Raw genomic sequence first — 20,904 nt, forward strand, 5'->3', positions numbered from 1 at the left:
TAATGAGACAGGAAACAAATGGTACAAGTGAGTAACGATCATGTCAAATGCACTCAGAAAGACCACACGACTCAAATAGTAAATTCTTTGACAAGTACTTTTACTTCAGATAACTACCTAAAATAGCTCTTTTTTCCATAAATACATAAACATTTTTCCTAAGAGATCACTTTAATAGTAATTTAAATATACATTCCATCAAAATATGAAGTTAAACCCAGGCTCTCCACCCTCAAAACCAAGAATTGACCACTAGAGATAGAAATCTGTCTTTTCTGCTCAGCAAGTCCACATTTACTGGTTTCGGACAGAGTGAAGAAGAGCCCTAAGAGTCAATGCTGGGGTCTGCCCAGGCAGCCCCTCTTGTACTAATCACAGCTAGAACAGCATACAGGAGGTGAATGGGAGGAATGGAGAAGACAAGGGGAAAAATGAGTATGTGGGAGAAACTAGTGTACACAAACAGGCAATATGCCATTATGGTCTCCCAACCATAGCTGAAACGTCTCCCTGAAACCAGGGCAGGTTCACCAAGGACTGGCCTTGCATGTTTGACCCTCAAATTTGTCACTGAATTAAGTTTGGTGACAGGGTTAAGACGCAGCCCCCCACGGATGGCACCATACACTCCTCATATAACAACAGCACAGGCTGAGGTTACACCACCTGCATCCCCTCCCCTCAGTTTATAGTTTACAGCCATAAATGACCAACTCCAGTAACAAACAGCAGATGTGCTTGTTCAGCAAAAGGGGTCATACAGACTTGCACCACACTATTTGTCCCAATATTCCCCTACGAGGACAGACTCATACTTCCACCAGTCAGCTACCAGCCCTGTCCAGTTGTTACCTTTTTACTCAAAAATGTAACATCATAGGGGAAAAACTCTTACAGCAAATTTTCATGTCATTTTTAAAATGAAAACAAAACAAGCTTTGTCCAGCTTAACAGCACTTTTCCAAATCATGCCAGATACAAAATTTTCCATTTTTTCAAATTCACAAGGTTCCGTCAAACACTCACATGCTCTCTCAAATGCTCTTCTTCTGTCTGGCTTATCACTTAGGAAAGAAATACCTACAAGAGCATTTGGGGCGTCCGTTCAGCAGAATGTTTTGAAGCAGTTTCTAATATCATAGAAAATGCCTATCAGCAGCTGTTAACAGCACAGGAGGGATCTGTCTGTATAAAGATGATCATATGCTAGCAAGCACTTCACTGAAAGGAGTAAATGATGCGTGTTACTTTCTGCAACCCATTTGACTATGGGTAGTTTCAATTTGTATTTTGCTCTTAACAGTGAGGATTCAGAAGCTGATCACAAGATCCAATTCACAATGGCCTACTGCATTTAGAAAAGCAAGAAACGCAGGTATATATATATTTCTTCAAGAAGTAAGCATTCCTTCAAGGCTGTAAAAAGCATTTTGCACTGGGCAAAGTATTTAAACAGGACTTCAGACCAATGCCTTCATTATCACCCTCCAAAGATGTCTTACTTGACAATTGTGGGTGCAACTCTGCAACTGATACCACTGCCAGCTTGGCTGGCTCATCTCTCCAGGTTTCCTATACAGGCAATAAAAAAAAAAAAAAAGGAGGGAAAAAATAAGAAAAGAAATAAGAAAAAATAAAGTTTCCAGAAAAGAAGGTGACCCAGAGCACTGAAATTCAGTTCCTGTTGAGGTGCCCTAAAGAAAAGGTCCTCTGTCTTTACTGATTGCAAAGAGGCCTAATGAAGTCAGGAGCCTAATGACATCAGCTGATCCAGTCAGAAAACTAAACTTAGGACAACTCAGATCACCCCATTATTAATACTGCTGTCTTTTGCAGTTTATATCATAAACTGCAACAGGAATAAGTTCAGTTAAACCTTTTTTATAACTAACCAGTACCAGCTTTTTAGGGACCAGCCGTCATTTGCTTTGTAGATAGGCTGCAATGCATTGCTAACGAAGACAAGGTTACAACAAAGCAGGCTGCGACAAGGCAGGTGCAATGGTACAAAACACAGAGGAGGGAAAACTTTCTGCAAGGCAAACATCAAAGATTCAACACTCTTCCACTGTTACGCTGGAGAACCACGGGAGAGCCACCTCTGGAATTGTATTTAACACTAAAACAAACCAAAGCCACCCATCCAGCTGAAAACCCCCCAGACACATAGAGCTGCCCACCCACCCACACCAAACCACCCCTAAGAACCACCTAAATCAGAACAACCGCTGAACGTACCGAAGCGCCGCATGTGCTGTTAGACCACCGTGGCAGCAAAAGCCGAACAGCACGTAGCAAATGCCCGAGCTGCACCTCCTGCACCACTTACAAGCCACCAAAATGGACAGCACCGTAAGGAAGAAATTTTGTGAGAATCTCAGCAGCCCTTAAAGCTGCTGTCGTGTGTCTGGGAAAAAAAAAAAAAAATAAAAAAATAAATCCTCACACACAGTACCACTCCCACCAAAAAGGGATAGAGCTTGTTCTTATATAAGTATGTATATTATTTAACACTCAAAAACAACAGTTCCATCACATCTATGCAAAACCAGAAGTGCTGAGGAGCTGAGGGAAAAAAAAAAAAAAAAAGAATTCCTACTCTATTGTATCTATCCATCTTGTTTATTTGCCTCAGGGCAAGTCAAGGGCCCTCAACATACTGCAGAACAAGGACCACTATCCATTTTCTTTCTCTTCCTTTGTTGTAGCACAAGGTGACTGATGCGAGTACAATTCACACAGTATTTGCATCTATTAGCTACTATCTCCTAGGAAATTATCTTTTGGATCTGGGAAAAAGTGATTACAAAACACCTTAAAGGTGAGATAAACAAATGTATGCCATCATCTTCTCCAGCAAACAATTGTTCCTGCTTTTGCAGTCATCTGAATGAGTTTTGCTCTTCCTTAGATTAAACAAACACATGCCGCTGAGATGCATGCATTGCTTCTGAGGTAGATGTGAAGGAGAAAGCCTAGGTGACAAAAATAACTTTCAGATAGATGTTCGTATATTCACATTGCAAAGAACATAAAAGGAGGCAGGAAGCAGGGGAGGGAAGTGTCTCTCTCATATCATATTTAAGTGACAGTACAAGTAGCAGTGACTTTTTCTCCCTGAACTGCTCACAGATATGGGACCATTGCATAATCTTGCAGTAATCTTGTAAATTCTATTCACATTTTTTCTGAACATTACAGGAATTCACAGAATTAAGAGCAAAAATCATGACTTTTTTTTTCCACTCATCACTCAAAAGAAACATGCAAAATAGAGCAAGTTTTCCTGTAAAAACAGCTTCGTCCTACTTTATGAACTAGTTATTCCTAACCGTAACCACCTCCCCTCTCACAGAATATTATGTAGTGCTAAGAAGCTCCTCCAGTCTCTACAAACCAGCCACGATAAACAAGTTCATTTATGGCAAACAGAAATCCATACACACACAGAGGAGTGTAACAGCTGGCTGATGGAAGCAGATGTGCCTGCGTATCCCAATCCTAAACTCATCTGGACATGTAACACTAGGAAAGGACACTCAAGGGAAGGGAGAAGAGGCACAACTTGGCACAGAACTGGAAAAAAGAGGGTGAAGGGAATAAATGCATACATTTTTTGAGATTTCGCCCTGGTAAAATCTTGGACTAGGATAAATTTCACTGACATTTCTGCAGATACAGGGATAAAAATCTCAAGAGATTCAATGTGAAAAGTTATTTAAAACATGCACAAACTTAATTTGATAGTCAGCCTTTCAGTCAACCTGTTTTCTGCACTTCAGTGAGGGCAACAGGGGAAAAAGATTTAAATCTTGTAAAATAATATGGAGAAACGCATTTTCCATTTCAGAACATATTATTTTTAGGACCACATGGAAAATATCATTCAAGGACACCATCCCTTGGTGGCATCTTAGATGGCCTGCATGACAAGCATGTATCCAATAAGCAGGTAACTCAATGTCAACAATATAAAGACAAAAGCAAGTAAAAATCGATTTTACTTAAAGATGTGGCTTTCTAAAATACCACAGAGGAAAAAAGGCATTTCTGCAGTAAAAAGACATTTGGGGTTTGCACGGCTTACTTCAAGAGCAGCAACATATAGCCTTTGTTACACTGAAAACCAAAAACATTCTGCTTGAACCTTTTCCAGATCATCTTTGTTCTCTGTCGGTTTTTCTCTACCTGATGTCTTTCCTAGTTTTTCATTCACATTCTTGATGGCTTTTGACAGTTTCAGAACATCATCCTAGAGTACTTTTTAAAAATAAACCCAAGATTCGAATCAACGTACTCCTTAGTCCATCTCCAGGTCCCTTTGCTATTTATCATACCGGTACTGCCTCATCCCAAGCAGTCTCTGCAGCACATGCAACATGCTTCTCCATCCAGCTGCATTTTGCAGCTGGCAGTCCTGTAAGTGTCCTCTCCAACAGAAATCATGATTTTCACTTTAATTTAACTTCCTCTGAAGTGCCTAACGTGTATTTCGTAATCAGTTTTCCTTACCTCGCCTATGCTAATCCACTATAATCTATTGTACAAATTTCTGAGCCTACGTTTAGTAAGTCTGTGAGGCCATTAAATACACCAATTGCAGCAATATGTTTTCCTGATTCAAGATAATATCCAGGAACTAGTTAACCATCTTGCGAAATTTAGAAGAAACTTTCTTGAAATTTTGTAGAAAAGCACACTGCATCTTTTCTGTGTGAGGGATTTGTAATTTAGAAATAACGTGCACTGGAAAAATGTATTTTGAATATGTCTGAGTACACTTTTGAACACATAAAGTAGATGATACATTACAAAAGCATGGTACTTTGTGATTTCTGAAGGTAAATACACAGTGTTAGACAGTCTCCAGACAGACAAACTTCATGTCCCCTCCACATTCTTACCCCCCTTGCCACCCCAGGCTTTCAAAGCTGAACTCACAGTGCTGTTCGGGTGTGTGCGCGCACATGTGTGAGCATCCCTGAACATCTGCGTAGCATCATTTTCAAAGCACCTCTGGGGAGGCATGTCACTTTTTCTCAGGGAAAGCCACAGACTGGAAAGAATAAGCTCTTGAAGTATTAAGTTATTTAATACTTCAATACTGTAACAGATTAAAAAAATAAACAAAAAACAAACCTTGTACAAAGACCTTTTCCCACAGTGGTTTTAAGGCAGAACCAAAATTGATTTACATCAATGAAGCCCTCTAAGTGAAATCTACATAAATGGGTCAGAAATTGTGTCTTGGGAAGAAAAGTTGCTACTCCTTAACTCCTGAGCTCCAAAGAAACTTTAGGAAAGTTTCTTTGTAACGTTCCCTTCAACAGATCTCAAATCATCCTCAGATACTGCCATCTTACACTAATCCAAATAGAATGGGTGAAGGTGAATCAAACCTGCCCTAGCAACCACTTTGTAGTATTTACTTGAAAAAGTTAAACTGGCATTACTCAGTAAACTTAGTTCTAGTCAAAAGCCTGGTAAACCCCACTTTAGAGTCAGGAGAGAAACATACATTTACAAGCTAGGGTAAAACAGCATCTGTGTCAAACACCAGAAGGGTTGAAGTCTCTGTCTTGACAACAGAATAACAGCATGGCTGACAGCAAGATGGAAGAAGTATGACATTTCTTCTAGGGTTCCATTAGCTTTATAATCAGTCTTTAAAACATATGCAGATGTCCTGACTTCAGGTAACATGTACGGAAAGGGAATCTTTTCAGCAGAATGCAAGGGTGGAAAAGCTGAGGGACCTGCTATGAGAACCAAAATCCCCTCAATAAACCCAAACCATAATCCTTCTCCAGGTAGAAAAATAATAAGGCAGGACAATTACTGTCCCTGGAAATAGTCCGAAAGACAGTTCTCTGCATTCAAAACAGACTGATCCTAAATGAAGCATTAGGATATAACAACAAGCAATGCAAACAAAGGCTGGACCAACAGTGTCTTGAAGGTGGAAGAACTATAGACTTGGTGCAACACATATTTCTGACAGGATACAATTTTCCAAGCCTAATTTCTCCAACAGATACACACACACTTTCAAACTTTTCTCTTTGCTGTTCATGAGTATTTTTGGCTTGTCAATATAAGTATGGATTTAAAAAGGCTGGGAAATTGGGCTTGCAAACAGTATTTGACAAAATCCTTTTATGCTATTAAGAAAATTGAGGTTTATTAGGAACAGCATTTATGCAGATTAGAAAGCAGCAGAGACACACAGAAAATACATGAGAACAAAAGAAACAGCTTTCAATAAGGCAAAAAAAAAAAAAAAATCAAGGAAGAGATGTCCTCAGCTCTATACTGGGATAGCAATGTTTCATATATTCTTGAACAAACTGGAAAGACATGAAGGCAACACCTCCTCTCCCCTCCCCCCAAAAAACTTGAACAGCTAAAATCCACAGATGGCAAAATTATTTACAGTTGGTCAAAACCAGAGAAGACTGGAAAGAATTCCAGATGAACCATGCAAGGCCAGGCCAAGGGGCAAATTAAATCCACTGCAGATCAATACAAAGCAAAGTGCATTTAAATGAAAAATGTGAAGCACTCAAAACTGATTGTTGGGTTTAACAGTTCTGCAGTAATTCAATATTTGAATCAAGTCTTCAGCAAATAAGTGGAAAACACTGCTAGATATGCAAAGATACAACTTAGAAATATTCTGGGTTTTCCCCATTTTAAAGATGAAAGTATTCACATGATTATCTAAAGGATAAGACCGACAACACTGTTGTACCATAGCATAAATCAGGAGCATGTTCTCCATCCGAGCACTGTGTTCAGCTCTTATCATCTGATCTCTTCTTGAGATAGCAGATGTAGTAAAAGGTTCAGAAAATGAGGACAAGAATAATTCAGGACAGACACAGATTTCTGTACAAAAAGATGAATAAGTCCGAAGAAACCACACTAACGGGAGATGGATAAATTATAAAGGATATAAAAAAAGAATTGTGGAAAGACTACAGTGCTTCTATACACTCTCCTCATGCAGAAGCAAGGGCATCTTTGAAACAGCAATACACTTAAAGCTGCTAAAAGGAAATGTGTGTTTGTTTAGTTGGTTTGGTTCTGTGGCAGTGCTCCATTGTTATTTTTTATTTTAATTCAGTGCTTATTTTGCATAATATTTTGCCACAAGCTATAATGAAGACCTCGGAAAGATTCAGAAAAAGACTACAGTTTATATAGCTCATGACAATGAGTAATTTACTTTACGTAGGGGAAAGATCAGAAACACTCACCTGCCCTCTCTGTATTTGCAAGATGTAAAATTTTCACAGTGCAGGACCAAAATAACAGAAAAGGTTCAGAATTTCCTCTTTGGGACTTTAACCTAACTGTCTACCTTAGGACAAAGGACATGTTAAAGTATTGGGTACAGCCCTTGCAAACAGTGAAGGACACACACACAGGTTGCAGATCTGGTCCACTGAGATACCTAATCCTCTGCAGAAGTGCGGAGCATTATGTCCACACAGTAAGGCAAAGGAAGCTGGGAACAAGGGATCATATAAAGCTTTGTTACGAGGCTTCAGCCTAAGGATGCTAGATACAGGGTAGCTGCCCTCTCTGTTCAGAAATGGTCTCTGCAATGTTTAGAACAAGAAACTGAACTAATTTTCTCATGAGAGGGCTGACACACTGAAGTAGCTGCTGGGTTGCATCAGGGCAGTGCCATCGCAGTGGTCCGACACAAACCACATCCTTCAGACACCATCCCCTCGCAGGGTTCGCAGAAGTGCTCATACACCAAGTATTTATAACAGGAGCAAGGTATTTTTGCCATTAGTACTACAGTATGCACTCTTCACCAACTTATTCCTGAGTGTATGAGCCCTGTGTTATGCATGACAGCATGAGAGATTTTTTGCATCTAGAAACCACCCCAGAACTAGGTTAGCCTGGCAGGCTTGCAGCTCTTCATTTACATATGAGTCAATCCTTCTGCAATACAAACATTAGTGATGCATTCCCCACTGTCCTTCTATTTATACTCACTATTTAACCTGCAGGCATTCCGAGTTAATTAAGCAAATCAATCCCATTGAGATAATTGTGTCTCAAGCAAATTAACACAATTAGCCTTTTAAAAAGGAAATCCAAGTGCTACCTGCTATATTTCTTTATATAAATCATGCATGTATTCCTCTGACTCTAGGTTCACAGCTATCTAGGAATCTCCGTTAAAATGAAAAGTATAATGACACATGAGACTGGCTGACCTATGATTGTTACAGCCAGCAGCTTCTCTGCATCATTCACTTCCACTGAAGTCAGAGGGACCCAGAAGAAATGTGTCCTCAGAGGAGAAAGAAGCAAGGAAGGATCCCACTGCACTGAACACTTCACAGTTGTATGACTCTGAGGACGGTCCCTGCTCCAAGACAGTACATTACACTGGCACTTACAACCACGGTGAGATAAGCAGTGAGCTAGTTAACTGGATATTCCAGGGGTTAGAAGCATTCTTAATCCTTTCTTCTCCAGCTCAAGTTTACAGAAACCCCTCTGGAACAAAACTGATGTTCTACAAATGGTATCTTGGTACACACCCTCTTTTGGAGACGCATACCTCCATCCCTCATGTGCACTGAAGCCACTGTGGCAGTTTAACAGACACCATCATCCTTGGCTACCCACTGTGTTTTCGGGGTGTTTTTGCTCCCTGGGGCAGCGTCAGACTAACTCAACACACCTTAGCCTCCCTGCTCACAGCTCTCCCTCCCTCCAAGCTCTCAACCATCCTGCACCAGCATGGCCAAGGCAGGGGCAGGCATCCTTTTCTACCAGTCCTGGTAACAGAAGAGGCCACAACTTTTGGCCGAAAGCTGGAGATGTCTCCAGCTACCACAGGAAGATTGAGCAGAGCCACTCTGTCAGAGCCTGCGAGGAAAAGTGGTGAGAAGCGCCGAGCACCCTGCAACTAAAAATGGAAAAAACTTAAGAGGCCAATGTGCAAAACCACGATCTCATCACCTGAAGCATTTAACCAACCCCACTCTTTCAAGAGATGTTAAAACATCCATGCAGTACACTTGTGATGCTGCAGACTAAAACCTTGTAGTTGCCCATGACAGTTACTGCGTTATTTTGTGCGAGCCGGTGAACAGCGAGGGTCGTGTGAATGCGGGAGACTCCATTTCACAGCTCGTGAGAAACTGCTGAGCAGAGGCAGGTAAGAGAGTGTGTGAGTGTGCAGGAAAGACTGGGGGGGGAAGATGTTAAGGAACCCAACCAGTAATAACTGCCTTCTCCTTTCTCTCAGCAGATGATTCAAGGAGGAGCGAGCCACTCCTCCCGTGCCTCCCGCCAGCTGCTAGGCAACGGCAGCAGCCGTGCAGGGGCAGGCGGGCATCCAGCATTCACTTCTTTCGCTTTTTGAGGGAATTAAAAAGGCTTACTAGTACATTAGCCGCAAAACTGGTAACTGGTACTAAGTTCCTGACAGTAATTAAGGGGTAAAAAAAGAGGAAGAGCAATGATGGGGGGAGAGAGGAGGACAGCAGGGGACCAGGCTGGCACGCTGCTGCCTGGATACCATGCACTGAGGAGGGAGGGTATGCGGGAGGTAATTTAACGGAAGACTCCCCATCCTCTGTAAAAGGAAAAATACAGCATTTCTTTGGGCTTTTTAGCATACCAAAACTAAAGCATTTTTTCCTCTTGGCACATTTCTCATCTATGTGGCACTGTAACCACTGTATCACATCGGCTCAGCAAACATGGCTAAAATGGTAATGGTGCTGCTCCCTCTGCATTTGCTCCAAACACGCCTCTGGACCACGCTGGCCAGCAACCAGGTCGGCCAGCCTCCCACCTTGCCCAGGGCTCTGCTGCCAATCTGCCCTGCAGAGGTCCCAGCCTTGACCCCAGCCAGCTGCCCCCTCACTGAGCTAGCAGGACCCAGCCATGAACCACATGGAAAAAGACGCTACTGAAACAGGCTGGGTGACAAACTAGCCTTTTCCTTGCAGAAGATTATTTTTCCAACTTGGATCTTTTCAGTGGCTTGGTTCACTGGTCAGTGGCGCAAGTGGGTCGGGTCAGCACAGACAAGGTCGACCCCTTCAGCCACCCACTGGTGGGCCACGAATCTGCGGTCCCCCAAGGTGGCAGCTTCTCCTGCACCACCAAAATGCTCCCCACGCTCACGCAGGAGATGGCAGGCAGGAGCGGGTAAAGCAGCCTCTTCCACAACCCTGTGGCAAGAAGCAACTAGGCGTGATTGTTGAAGGCGCTATTAACGTTTTGCAGAGGATACGCAGTTTACACTCAGTGTTGCCACTGACTATCCTAAAGAGTCAGAGAAGTTTCACTAGTGTCCTGTTAAGGAATGCACTGTAGCAGGGTCCTACACAAATCAAGCCTTCAAGTGAGTCCTACTCAAACTGCACAGACAAGCAAGGGAAGGGGGTAGCCCCAAAGTCATGTACTGGGCCAAACAGGCAATCATCCCTCATTTCTTGTATGACCATTCTGAATTGCACACTGCACTTAGCATTTTCATTACCTCTACAAACCAGTGGCATAACCAGAAACTAATTCTGATTAATTAAAAAACTAAGTACTGTCTTACAAAAATATGTACTCTTCAGCAGAGTTAGAAGTAACAAGCAGTTTATATGGCACATCAGTCTTTCACTAACCTGATTTTACACAGCACAAAAATCAGAAGGCTTACCTATAAAGATACCTACTTCTTATAATAAAATTAACACCATATCAACTCACAACACCACAAACTTTTACATATGTACCTATCTATTTATCACTTAAGAGTCAGAGTCAAAATGAGTAACAGATATAGCAGAAATACAAAAGTACTTTATTACAGTGCAGCCTGGGAAATGGGATAGATATCTTAGCATAAAGTGTATTTAGAGAGCCAGTTCTGTGACACAGGATCCACAGACACAGATGTCCTGTCATAAAGAATTCATTATTTACAGATATACTACAGAACACTCCATTTGCAATGAAGTACCATAAATAATTCACACTCAATACGTGTCAGAAGTGAAGACAATGGCATTTTCTCCACGTCCTCACAGAGCTCCCCATACTCAGTGAAACAAAGCTTTGCCGTAACATTGCAAACACAAGTACACTGAATTTTCATTAAAACACAACATTTCATTCTCCACAAAAGGTCTCCCCACTAACACAATTTAGATAGAGACTTCTACACAAGCACTGCCACTGTGGGGACAAGTGCAATTCATTCTGTTTTAAGACATTAAATGACACACGAATTCTATTTTCACCCTGGTAACTAAATCGACTTGCCAACTTGGGCCCACTGCCCAGGTGCAGCGGTGTTGCATAGCTCTGCCTTGTGTCCTCTGCTCCGGCCCAAAGAGGCAAATCCAGAGGTAGGCAAGACACTGAACAAGTGTGACCTCCATCAATACTTATTGCAAAAAGTGTGCTAGAAGTTCGACACGGCAATGGAAACATGTCTCTATTTGAAATTACATTAAGAAAAACTATATTTTATATGGGTAAATAGTCACCATAAAAAAAAAAAAAAAAAGAGTCCAGTTGCTTCTGATATGGAATGAATCTGGAACACCTACCTAACGGTGGAGGGTCCCTAGTGCGTTAGCTTTTAATTTTCCATGACCCACACAAATTCACCTATTGCCCAAAAGATCAAGCAAAAATTGCATAAAAACCTCGATCATAAGTTAATTTTCCTCTCTACTCTACTTGTACCATTCTTTATTCCAGCAGGATACCTGCATGGATACAAAACTTCATTTGTCTGACTCCTTTCATCTTCCTAAAAAAAAAAAAAACAAAACAAAAACAAAAAACCACCAATCCCCAATTACTGAAAAAAAACCAAACAAGAGCCCCTCAGAACTCTCCCTGCTCTAACTACAGATGTCCCTCTCCACATGGATGGGTAGGCAGGACTTAAATTTGGTTTTCTCCCTTTTGAGTCATGAATCAAAAACCAGCAGATTTGTCAAAGAGAAAAGAAACAACAAAACAGAAAACCTCACCAGCCTACTAGAGATGGTACTGGGAATAAATACGAGCACAAACACCAGACTTAGCTGGAACATCATTTCACAGCATTGGGTGGTCTCTATTCACCTCCAACAGACCCAGAGAACAGAACAGACCATTGTGAGTCTCTGTCTGACCTTCACCCAAGGTGTGCCACAGACCTACATGCAGATGTATTACTTGTTAAAGTCCAGAACATATATATATATCAGCAATAGTCTCCCTTGCTAAAAACTGTAGTCCTAATGCACAAGCAAGTGATCAAGAATCCACCACATCCAAATGGAGTTGTTTCAGTGAGTAATTTATCCTACTTAATAATTTGTGTGTTACAACTAGCCCAGATTCATCTGGTTTCAACTTTCGGCTATTCAATCTCATTACACCTCCTCCTACTAAACTGAAGAGCTTTGTACTTCCTTTCCTCTATAGATATTTGCAAAATACAACTCAGCCACTTCATGTAAAGTAAGCATGCTAGGCTTTAAAAAAAAAAATAAATTTCTAACAGTAGAACAGGTTTTCCAACTGTAATCGATCTCTCAGCTCTTTAAAGACTTTTTTTTTCCTAAGGCTTTTTTTCTAAAGCAGGCATGTAAGGACTAGACTCCATGTTCCCGTAATGATCCTGTGCCATCATACACTGGTAAAATACTATATATTCCTACAGGACATGTTTGCCTTTTGCATCCAAAGATCATATTCATTCTTTTAGTAGCGCTGCAAGGACTGTTTATTTTGCTAGCTTTTTACCATCACCCCAGTTCCCTTCCAATGTAAATTGCTCTCCAGAATGTAGCAAGCCCTTCCCTCTGCATAGTGTACATAAGTGGACTGGCCTGTGCTAACATTCGTACTACTCAAACAAGTCCGTACCAAAAGGAAATTAATCCCCTGTGTGACAAAGGACATGTCATTATTTGCCATATCCCTGATTTTTGGTGGCATTTTCAAATTTAAAAAGAAATAACTTTGTTCAGTGTAATTATCAGTGGTCTTGAAATAAAATTATCTCAGTTCTACCAGCTAAAGGCTTGTAGTTACTTCTCCCTTTCCTTTCCAAATAATCATATTGTCTCGTTGCCCATTTATACTCGCTGCCATTATTTCTCTATTTGCTTCATACACAGACACACGTAAATGTGACAGAAGTCCCAGTATAAAATGTGTTCCTCTTTGCAGAACAGTGCTGAAGAGCACTGGGTGTATATTTGATGTCATCACAAGCAACAGCATGGCATACTGGTCCATTTTGAGCACTAGATGCAGTATTCTTAAGTGTAACCTTCACCTTCTCCTCACAGAAAAGCTTCATGAGTTAAAACATAACCTGGTTAAGTGAATGCAGGATTGCAGTTTGTTGTTTTGGGTTTTTTAAAATGTAGTATCTAATAAAGCATCAGCAACATTAACATTATGGTTATTAGTTTACTTAATATGATGATGTTCCATTAGACAAAAGATAATGCAATTGTAGGCTGGAAATTAACTATGGAAACATGTTGATATGGTTATATGGAGTCATGAAACTTTTTCAAACGCAGGAGCACTGTGTCTACAATAAAGTTTAAACAAGTTAACTTATTTTAACTGTATATGCATAATAAACTTCTGCTCTACGCTGTCACATCAGATACTCATTCTTCCAACGCACAAATGTTTTTGTTTTGTTTTTTATATATAATGAACCATTTAATGACTATTAAAAAAACTGTGGTTGAAGTCAAGTCAGAACAACTTGTCAGAACATAGTGCTTCTTGTGCTTTCAGCTCAAAAAGGAGAATTCCTATCATTATCAAACAGCAGTAATATTTATAGACAGAAGTACCAATTTAGTTGTACTACTTTTGCTTTTCTAGAGTAAGATAACTTTATCTTTTAGACAAATGGCACGAGCATTGCAATAGTATGCTGGAAAAGTAACACGCATAAAGAGGAGCAGGGGCAGGAGAGCCTGAACCCACCGTCACAATGGAGCTGGATGTCAACTGATGTTACAGCCTGTATGAGAGGACTCCCTTGAAAAGCAGGGGTCTAGACGCCAAACCCAAGTACCTAGGGCAGCTCTGCCCACATGGATTTATTTAGGGGACAGAAACACCATAATGTAGACCTAAAGGTGTTTTTTTCCTAGGCTAAAGTTTAATAGAGCTTTAACTTTTTAACAAAGGTCAAAGAAGTTTCAACACATCTCCTCACGTTAGCACTGCTTAAGTAAAACCAGTGCAGCCATTTGTTGAACACTAGTTCAACAGCAGAATTAATTACCAGAATTAGTTACTAGCCACAAAGCCTTCCCTAGGATATTTAAGTGATTAGCTAAGAACATATCTACCAGAGCTCATTTAAAAATAAAATGTTTCATTGGTCAGAACTAATAAATGAGGGCCAACTTGCCCAATCAGAAGAATGGCCTGATCATCACGTAGCTGTTCCTTAAGAGACAAGCTGAGGACTTGCTTCTCTGAATAGGAGGGGTTTGGGGTTTTTTTGTGTTTTGACCTCCATCACAAAGTTAAAGGGTAGCAGTTTCCTCATTTCTGAGCATGCTAGTATCCCAAGCAAGGGAGAGGCAGGGCTTTCACTTCTCACCTGCTCACAGGAAGTTCACACCTCACTGTTACCAACTAAAATAACTCAAATACAGCAAGAAGCTCCAGTCATCTGAGACGAGGTGAATCTTTCCCGTTCTCTGCGAGCTGGCTTCAAGTGAACTAGGTGATTTTTGTAAGCCCAGATCAAGCCTGTGGAGAGGAGAAGTGAAGCCTGGGCAAGGCAGACAGAGGCACTGAAGCCGGGGACAGCTCGGACAGGACAGCAAAAATCCCCCCCACTAGGAAGAGTGCCGGCATCTCAGTGTGACACCCAGCAGAGAAAATAAAGGCATCACGTGAAAGGACAATCCTACTGTGGACATGCCACTAATTGTTATTCTGCTGGCGGGCTGCGTATTGGCCTTTTTTTTCAGCTTTTGAAGTATGATCCAAATGGCAAAGGAGGCTGAGAGACCATTTCTTGTAACTTCAGATTTCTAATATAGGTTCCAGCCAGTCACTTAGCTCTGCGTTTGTGTCTTGTGGTTGCATGTATTTCCTATTTAAGAGAAGGACTATAGCAGTTCCTGGTTTGTCACATTTTCTTCAAATAAAGAGTTTGAGCAGCAGCTTCCTCTGCCTTGCATTACTCTGCATTGGTGAACACTCTCTTCCCTCTCACCCTGCTCAGAAACACTCAACCACCTACAAAGCTGATTTACAGACACGAGACAACAAGATGAGGGATTTCAAAACCACATCCATGCTGACAGTCCATGGGATTTTTTTCCTCCATACCTAAATTTCAGTCCTCCCTTCTCCATCTGTACTTTCCAGATCTTTCAAAATAACGAGCAAATGTTTCTCCAGCTTCACAGATCTGGCACATTTCATTTTCCTTGTCATTTAAGAGATACACACAAACTATTTGGTATTAATAGTAAGAACACTGTGCACTTTGTAAAGCTTTATTCAAAGCATCCTGTGATCTTCCACTGAAAGCATTAATTTAGCACCTTCCCAGTACTTCTGAGGCACATATTATAATTCATCTCACACAGGTGGAAACTCAAGAGGCACACTCAGGCTAAAGTGACTTGCTGATGGGCTAAACACCAGAACTCGTGTCACACCTCCCGAAATTCATTTTGTATTTCAGCATTTCTGGCCAACACTTGCTCCAGCACTTTCTGTCCCACATCTAACTTCAGAAGAAGTCATCCCTTCCCTCCTCTATTACCACACCTATGTAAATCTCTGGCAGAACTTCCCAGACATCTTTTTTTCCCCAAGGATTTCCTGAGATTAAGCAATTAAATCATTAAGGAAGAAGTCGATCACCTGCTAAGGAAACTACTTAGACAAACAACATTCTCACCAACAGCAACCTGTATGGCTGTGTTTCTATGTCCCATATATCAGACACACTGGCTGAAAGCAAAAAGCTGATGTTAACCCCTTCCAAATGAAAAGAATACTCCCAGGGTCTGGTCTTTAAAAATAATTTCCCTGGACAAGTGAGAGACTGCTAGTAAAATATCACATAAGTCTCAATCTGTTTTAAACAGGAGGAAAAGAACATAGGTCAGTCTTTTCCTCCCCTTCAACTTATTCTTCAGATACACTTTTATGTAACTGTATAATAGTATTTCTTTAGTAAGAAGTAAATATAAGCATATACAGAAGAGGACAAGCAACCAGAAAAGGATTAACACTTTAATATTACGGCAACATCTGAAAATATAAGGAAATAATTTCAAATTTAATCAGTAGTGAAAACCAAAATCATGTATGAGAAGAAGGCAGGCTAAGCAAATGTGAATTTTCTTGCATGACAGACAGCATAGGAGCTCCTAACTGTACATGACTCACTAGTGCTTAAAAAGCATTACTTGTTTTGATTCTTGCATCAGGATCCATCAATATGACATCTGGACACACTGCCCTCTTTCTTGTTTTATTAAAAGTACTTTAATAGGGCAAAAAAATACCTTGTCATTAACCACTGCCAGCTATGGTTTTGCTGAACAGTGGCCATTGCTACTTTTACTCAAACCTCATGCAGTAACAGGTCTCAACAGAAACCAATGACAGAACTTCAGATTATCCTACAGATGACCCTTAAGTGCCTGCTGAAATCTAAATTGAACAATAGTTTTCACCTCCTTTTGTGTCTCAAGTAGTCAGAGCCACAAAGCATGCCAAGATTCCACTCTTCACTAGGGTATTCAGAGCATGCCATTCGTTCCCTCTCACCATGTCTGGAAACTGGAGAAACAAGAACACACCCTCATCTAGCTCCAACCCTCAAACCAGAACTGAGGAACAACAGCTGGTTTCTCTGAGTAAGTGACACATGGAGCTCGCATTTTATCAGTTGCTAGGGAGATAACCCAGGTATCCCCTGGTGGCTCTCCAACAGCCTCTCTTGGTAGAAATGGGAAGTTTTCTAGGCAGCATGGTCCACCCAAAAGATCATCAAAGTAAAAAGTTACACAGCAAGCTGCACAGGTACAACCCAAGCACCTTTTTCATGTTTTTCCATCAGTAAAAGTTGCTGGATATCCTCCCAGCATTGTGTCAAAAAGCTCTAATTCAATTGAGCTTTGTTAGTGGGATTGATGGTGTAACTAGTTCAGCTTCAGAGAACGCTTCTAGTGAAGACTTCATCATCACCCCCTCTTAAGGCTACAAAAGGGGATGATATTTTAAGCTGCAAACCAGCAGAAGAAAGCAGAGAGGGAAAGGGCAGGAGATAATCTGTTCCTCCAAGCTGTAGATTCAAGAAGTCCAGAGGAAGTTTAAGTGGGACACAGTCAAGTCTACTCATTTGCCTGTCTTTTTAGTACCACAGACCAGGATAAGAGCCAGAAAGTGTACACTTTTCCTTTGTGTAAGAAAAAGCACACAATCGTTAGAGTAACACTCAAGCTTTCAAACTAGCAATGCACAGGATCAAAGTGACACCACTAGTATTTACTAGAATCAAAATTCACCTGAGTCTATGACAGACAGACCAGAGTATTCCGTAACCATCAGAAGACGGCTTTGGTGGGAGGGTACCACTACTCCAGTCCCCCCAGGCTTCCCACACTGCCCTAAACAGTTTACTCAAGTCACTTCAGAAATAGGCAGTGAGATGCATAAAATAAGGCTGTGTACAACATCCCTATCAAGTAAAGGTTTTGACCTCCTTAAATCTTGAAGACGTGTGTTCAAATACTATACTCACAGTCAACTGTAATAATAAATCATGAAAGCAGTATACTGTTAAAGCTCAGCATTTGAAAGCAAAGGGCTAATGAAGTACTAAAGCAACAAGCTTTTTTTCCTCCTGATAAAATGGAGGAGGAAAACCAAACCCAACCCTGTTGGCACACTTTGTAGACAAATTCCTTTTGACAACTTACGAACTTTTTTCTTCCTCCTGTTTAACAAAATTACTTCAACAGTATAAAAAGTTGGCAACATAGCTATCTCAGAAGAGGAAAGTTGCTCTGTTCCTTATTGGTAAGCAGTGCACACACACAAAAAAAAACCCCACCCACAGGAAATTGAGAGCTATTCATTTAGTTTTAGCCAAGTCTTTGCGAGACTGTACCTTTTGACTATTAGTTCATGGTAAATGTGCAACTGTCTGGTACTTAATCTCATATAAGAACTAGACCAAAAAAGGTATCAACATTAAATTTTACCTTCAAAAAAAGAACACAAGTGGTATGAATGCAATTCTCTAGAAAAATGCTACTTAGCAAAAACAAAACAACTACTCCCCCACATACATGCAGTATTTAAAAGAAAAAATTCAAAGCTGTAATTATGTTCACACAAACCCAAACTGCAAAGTACAAGAAGTTCAATTCAGGGATTCCAAATTCTGTGTTATCTCTAATGACACCATGTACCCCACTTCCTCTCATATTTTTTCTTTGGTATTTTGGGGGCCTGATGGGATGCTGTCCATTGCCATTACCAGAGATCTGAAAGAAAATATGAAATCACTTCTTGTCATCTGCACAGAACATGAAACCTGGAGCAATGGTAAGCAAAAACCGAATCAGGTTACTTTCTGGTAAAGTATATTTTTTGCTTGGTATAGTTTATCTGAACAACAGCTGGTTTTAATACAGCAATAACACAAAGTTACAAACTCCTAGAAATAAAAAAAAAAAAAAAGAACTGAGTTACCCTTGGGGAATTGCATTTGGGAAGGCAACGATACTGTAAAAAAGACTGGGGGTCATGGCAGACACAATCTAAACGCTAAACTTCCTGCACGAGTCTGCAGCTAAGCAAGGAAGTGTAGCCTCTGGATGGATAAGAACATTATTTTGTATAAGGCAAGGCAGGGAGGGAGAGTATTATCTAAAGAACAACAACAGCAAGGGCAACATGCATTTCTGGTCTATTCACTTCAGAAAAGTAAATACCACAAGAACAGCTGAAGATTCAGAAAACACATCTTACATCGAGAGTTTTCAAAGTCTGCATATTTGGCTTATCAAAGAGGATAATGGTTATCAGTGACTTACCAGCAAAATGGCTAAATGCCTCTACCAAAATTTACTCAGAAGATAAAGAATACATTAGCCACAACTGGGCCCCAAAGAGACACTGCCGGGCAGAGGAAATTGAAGAGTTCAGAATTAGTCTCCTCTGCCTGACTGTACATATTTACAGTCAATTGATATGTTTAGTATGCTCAGAAACTCCTTGACAGCAAACTTGCAAAATGCAGTATCCACAAGGACTACTTTCTATCTTATCCAGCTGATTAAAACCCCATACAATTCCTCTGGTGTTTACATCTTCCCAGCTTTGCAGCAATGCTATCCATTCAGAAATACAGACCTCTGCATTTAGGTAACTCCAACCAGTATGGCTCTTGGAACACATCTCTTCAGAAGCACTGGCTGCTCCCTATGCACTATCAGAATATTAAAATCAAAGTTTGTCTTCAAAGTGCTCCATAGCCTCAGTTCAGGGTATTCAAGGCTCTTCCCAGAGCTCCAAGACAGACTGCGATCCACTGTTCTGCTGATGATGTTAATTGGTGCTGGAGACTCACATTTTTGTGTGGCTTAAATGAGGTACGTGAAGTGATTCCCAAGGAGAAATCCCATGGCAGATCTGAGCACCAAAGCTTATGATATCCAGATCCTCCCCTTCACTTTTTAACTCATAGCAACTTGTACTAAACAAAAACACCTGGGTGATGCATCCCTATTATTACATCCCTCCATGGATAAACAAAAGAAGTTTGCTATACTAGCACTACAATCATGAACAAAATACGTAAGAATTTCTATAGCACAAAATAGAATTGCCTAAAATTCTTCCAGACACCGGGATGTGTCTCCTTCTGTCATTTAGAGTCATGAGTGGGCATCTCTAAAGTAACAACAGAAGTTATGGACTCACTCTAGAAATTACTGAGAGTTCATGATCTGCACTAGTAAGACAGGATGAACAGGTACCAGAGGCTCATTCTGGGGACAGAAGTCTATGACTGTATTTCACAGAATATGTTTTCTAAACCTAAAGCCCATTCCTTAGAGTTTATGAAGTCCACAAGTCATGAGTAGCCCCTGTAATTTCAAGGCACACTGGCTAAGCATCAAGGGGGCGACCAGAGAGTAAACAACAGTTGCTTTGCTTCTTGGGCTGCAGACAGGCACCCACCCACCCAGCAGGAACACCAACAGCTGCCCACTCCATACAACCCCACCACCCAAATGGGTGGCCCAGGGCAAGCCCCCAGCTCCTTCACAAAGGAGCAGGAAGTTACCACCTGCAGCTGGAGGTCAATCCTGAACCAAGAGAGCACATTTTATGTGGGAGATTAACAAGCAAGCAAGCTTCTGCTGTTCTCAGAGCTCTGTCTGGGTACCCTATTATCTTCCTTTAATTCAAATATCTAGGGTTTTTTAAGTTAAATTTAGTTTAATCTTATATGTGAATCTTGCAACTTTTCACTCACTGGACTACCCCCAACATTTTTTTTAGCTTTTTTTTAAAAAAAAAAAAAATAACAGCAAGTTACTGGCATATCTCAGGTTGGCAACCAAGCCAGAGCCTGGAGACTGCACAGCCTCCACGTGGAATGGGTTTCAGAGAATAAGGCAGAACATCTCTCTATCTCGCTACGCCAGTGGCAAACCCTTAGCCTCACTGCTAGGATTTCACCTTCAGCCTCAACTAAAATTTCCCTTTTAACTCTATCTGGCACCCTGTCTTGAATTCACTTGGGAAATGTTTGATACAGACAGTGGACGGTCAAGAAGGGAGCTGCAGAGAGGAAGGAAATGGGGAGGAGAGGGGTCCAAGATTCAAATG

At 40.9% G+C, this 20,904-nt stretch overlaps 1 protein-coding gene across 8 annotated transcripts in view; it reads right to left on the reverse strand.

Annotated features, from left to right (window-relative positions):
* The window catches only part of TRERF1 (transcriptional regulating factor 1), a 104,691-nt gene that overhangs the window by 48,129 nt on the left and 35,658 nt on the right, over positions 1-20,904 (reverse strand). For 2 of the 8 annotated variants that reach the window (XM_074817985.1, XM_074817984.1), the window contains exon 3: positions 2,239-2,407. The exons of 5 other annotated variants lie outside the window; for them this stretch is intronic. The gene's annotated coding sequence lies outside the window, so the exon portion shown is untranslated. Of the gene's footprint in view, positions 1-2,238; positions 2,671-20,904 lie in introns of those variants that run through there. One more of the 8 variants, XM_074817986.1, reaches the window with a different exon arrangement.

The sequence above is a fragment of the Strix aluco genome, chromosome 3, assembly GCF_031877795.1.
Source record: "Strix aluco isolate bStrAlu1 chromosome 3, bStrAlu1.hap1, whole genome shotgun sequence".
Taxonomy (NCBI): Eukaryota; Metazoa; Chordata; class Aves; order Strigiformes; family Strigidae; genus Strix; species Strix aluco.